Here is a 4,603-nt window from a genome sequence, read left to right as displayed (position 1 = left end):
TCATGGATTTACACTAATTTCCATTCATTTTTAAGGTTACAGAGTTTTTACTTAGCTTCTTTTATCTTAACCTGAAAAATCTAAGGACTTCACAACATTCACTACTTATTTGCTTTATCATTAAATATATAGATAATAGTTTCAGAATAAAAATATCAGTATTACCAATGATGTGATTATTAAACACTGTTTAAGATTTTTCTGCCGTTCTTTTTGTCCTTAGGATACGTTGCACTAGGGATGAAAAATCAAATTGTGCTTTAAAGTCATTTGAAATAATTTCTTTCTGTGTAGTTCAGCCAACAACTCAATACAGAATTGAGTCCTTTTTTTTCCATTTTGATTCAATTTTTAGAGATTTAAATTTTTTCTTGCTTTTTCTAATGAAAGAAGCTACCATGTTGTGTGCTGCCCTATGAAGCAACCCATGTGGCAAGGGACTGAAGGCAGCCTCTGGCCAACAGCCAACAAGGAAGTGCAGCCCGCAGAGCAACATTTCAATGAGGAACTGAGACTTCCCTGGTTGTGCAGTGGTTAAGACTCTGCACTCCCAATGCAGGGGGCCCAGGTTCAATCCCTGGTCAGGGAACTAGATCCCTCATGCCACAACAAAGAACCCGTATGCTGCACTAAAGATCCCGCACGCGGCAATGAACATCCCATGTGCCGCAACTAAGACCTGGCAAAGCCAAATAAATTAAAAAAAAAAAAGTGAGGAACTAAATCCTGCAAGAACCATGTGAGTGAGCTTGGAAGTGAATCCTCCCCAAACTGCAGCCCTGGCCAACACCTTGATTGCAGCCTTGTGAGAGACCCTGAGCCAGAGGACGCAGCAAACCTGCACCTGAAATCTTAACCCACAGAAACTGAGATACTAAATGTGTTGTTTTAAGCTATTAAGTTTTGGAATAATTTCTCATGCAGCATTAGTTAATGGATCACCTCCATAGGGGCTGTGTTATATATACTCTTAACTGTTGGATGACTGCAGGGAAAGTAGAATGCTGATTAATCAGTTAATGATGAGGTCAACTGATGAGATCAGTTGACCAATGGTCTTGAGTAGAATTGTGTGGGGCTCTGGCTTTGCCCTGTTCTCCATTTCATTAGTGATTTGGTGGCTCATCCTGCACATGTTGGGGAAAAATCCAGAGCCAGAGGATCCTCAACCAACTGAAACAATGACCAAGTTGTTTGGATTGTTGCATGAACTAAATTCAATTCAACAAAGACCCATTAAGCTTGGCAACAATAGTTTGTGGAGCAATACAGGGGGCTGTAGAGAAGGCCCTGCACCCCACTGCTATGAAATGGACCCGAGAGAGCATCCCCAGCCCCAGGCCAAGGGTGGGATTAAGTCAGGGCTATCAAATGGCACAGAAGTACATAGAGAGAGGCAAGGAATGATGTCTATCAACCCCCCTAAAAAGGAAACAGGATTGCAAGGGATTAAAGGACATTATCAATTGTTGCTCTTTCTCTTTAGTCAAAAAAGTCTCCTTAAAAATGCAGTGACTAGGGCTTCCCTGGTGGCGCAGTGGTTGAGAGTCCGCCTGCCGATGCAGGGGACACGGGTTCATGCCCCTGTCCGGGAAGATCCCACATGCCGCGGAGCGGCTAGGCCCGTGAGCCATGGCCACTGAGCCTGTGCGTCCGGAGCCTGTGCTCCGCAACGGGAGAGGCCACAACAGTGAGAGGCCCGCGTACCGCAAAAAAAAAAAATTTTTAATGCAGTGACTCAATGAGTCAGCACCTGCTTTTAACAAGATCCCCAAGAGGATTTGTATCTCTACTGAAGTTGGAGACACTCTGGACTATATAACTCTGTATAGTTTGAAATTTTTTTTAATTTCACTTTTTTATTGAAATATACTTGATTTACAATGTTGTGTTAATTTCTGCTGTACAGCAAAGTGACTCAGTTATACGTACATTCTTTTTTATATTCTTTTCCATTATGGTTTATCCCAGGATATTGAATATAGTTCCCTGTGCTATACAGTAGGACCTTGTTGTTTATCCATTCTATATGTAATAGTTTGCATCTACTAACCCCAAACTCCCAGTCCACCCCTCTGCCACCTGCCCTCCCCCTTGGAGGACAAGTCTATTCTCTTGAGTCTGTTTCATATATAGGTTCGTTTGTGCCCTATTTTAGATTCAACATATAAGTGATATCATATGGTATTTGTTCTTCTTCTGATTTACTTCACTTAGTATGATAATCTCTAGTTGTGGTATTTTATTTATTCTTTTTTAAAATTTATTTATTTATTTATTTTGGCCTTGCTGTGCAGCTTTTGGGATCTCAGTTCCCTAACCAGGGACTGAACCCAGGCCGTGGCAGTGAAAGCCTGGGATCCTAACCACTTGACCACCAGGGAACTCCTGGTGGAATTTTAACTTTTTACAGCAAGCAGATATTCGTGTATTACCTGTGTAATTAAAAGATGATTTAAAGAGACTAGATTATAAGGAAGGTGAAAATTCTGAAGGGAGACTGACCCCCTGGACTGGGACTCCTGGAAGGAAGGAGTCCACTGAGCCAGGCCAGAAGGTGACAGCCAGCCACATGTGGAGAACTGAGGAGCTTGTCTCTGAGTAGAGACTCCTGAAAGTGAAGGTGGGAGGAAAAAGGGGGAGGGGTCCTGAACAAGCTCCCCAGATTGAAAGTTCTATTTACATTCACTGCAGGAGCCTCACTTCAAGCAGATATCTGGCCAGGGTAGATCCTCAGAACTGTGGGCTGAATAAAAGAAATGTTAAAGGATCTTAAATTCTAGAAGTAATAATAGCAGAATTACTGGAAACGTGAGTCCATGGGCTCACAATTCTAACGACATCGTCCTGATAGCAAGTAGTGAAAAAAGCAATTCTTTCAGCAGTTACCACAGTTTCTCTCTTTCCCAATTCCTTTGGACAGATCTCCTGCAAGAAGCTGATTTCCAACTGCATGTGATAATGAAAGGATTTTTCTTTCTTCTTATGTTAAGTACAAGCAAACTGATGAAATAGGAGACAGCATCTGACTGCTAGGAAATCAGCGATTCAGACAGTATGGCAGTGGCACTTGGGGATGGGGAAGGACAGAGGAGGGGAGGAAGCTGGTACAGCCAGTCCATGCCAAGGACACTCAAGGGCTGATGGGACTGAGCTCTGGAGGAGGAAGGATTTGACATCACCTGGTCCAGCCTCATGGTTTATGGGTCCAGGAAGGAAAGGGACGCCAGGAGCTGGCTGTGGACCCAGGACTAGAACCCAGGGCTACTTCCCTTCTTCATCTTTCTAACTGTTCCCATTTTCTCTCCCCACCTCCACCTTTCTGGCTGCTGCCCACCCTGTCCCCCCAGGTCCCTTCTGTCTTTGAAGTACCCTTTTCAGCATGTATATTTTACTTCAATAAAAAGCTGTGGGGTTGAGGGGGTATTTTTCTTTTATTGCTGTTTTTATAGAAACAGCATTGAGTAAGTAGAAGGAAGATATTCAGTGTAAGTTGTTTGTGTGGTTTTTTTTTTATTATTTTTGGCTGTGTTGAGTCTTCATTGCTGCACTCAGCCTTTCTCTAGTTGTGGCGAATGGGGACTACTCTTTGTTGCAGTGCGTGGGCTTCTCATTGCAGTTGCTTCTCTTGTTGCGGAGCACAGGCTCGGCGCATGGGCTTCAGTAGCTGTGGCGTGTGGGCTTCCATAGTTGTGGCTTGTGGGCTCTAGAGCGCAGGCTCAGTAGTTGTGGCACATGGGCTTAGTTGCTCCCCAGCATGTGGGATCTTCCCGGACTAGGGCTTGAACCCATGTCCCCTGCATTGGCAGGTGGATTCTTAACCACTGCGCCACCAGGGAAGCCCCCAGTGTAAGTTTTTTAAATGCAGGCAGGAAGGTGAGAATTTACTCTGAAGAATTTGAGGTAAGCCATGAGAATTTAGAAAGGCTAATAAGTGAGAGGGATCTATTCAAAAAAGCTTCCAAAAGGAGCTGGGCTTTAAGCCAGGCCTTAAAAAAACTTTAGTGGGTGCAGTAGCTAAGCCATGACTTGCAGCAGAGCCCTCTAGCCGTTGGCCTTATCCTTACAGGCAGCACCACTGACCCCAGGGAGGGATAGGGAGCTGGATGAAGCATGTATGTGCCCACTCCCATCCCATTCCGGCAGCGGAGACCCCTCGCAGAGCCCATATCCTTCCCTCTGAGAGACTGAATATACAAAAGGACAGTGGCCAGACCATATATGACAATAGAACTCTCTGCAGTAACCAGCCTGGAAAGCCAAACCACAGCCTCTGCAGCAGTCATCCAGAATGATCAGGTCTTGGTTAATGTGTGCCAGCTTCTTCCCAATCCCCAACCACCTCTTCCCTCTCTTCCATCTCGGGACCAACCAGAGAAAGTCAAATATGTTCCCCAACCAATCACATAAGGTGCCCCTCTTCTAGTTAGCCAGCCTCCAGTGTCCCAGGCAAACAACCTCCAATCACAGCACATCTGAAGCCTTCCCTTTCTTTTATTCACCACAGTGTTTTCCCAGTCCCTGCCTGCCTTTGATACCCTCCTGGCCAAATGCAAGTGACAGTGGCTGCTCTTACAAGCTCAGAATGAACAGCCTATGTTTG

This window comes from Lagenorhynchus albirostris, chromosome 15 (assembly GCF_949774975.1).
Source record: "Lagenorhynchus albirostris chromosome 15, mLagAlb1.1, whole genome shotgun sequence".
In the NCBI taxonomy this organism is placed as follows: domain Eukaryota; kingdom Metazoa; phylum Chordata; class Mammalia; order Artiodactyla; family Delphinidae; genus Lagenorhynchus; species Lagenorhynchus albirostris.
The sequence above is the reverse complement of the archived record's forward strand: the minus strand, read 5'-3'. Positions refer to the sequence as shown.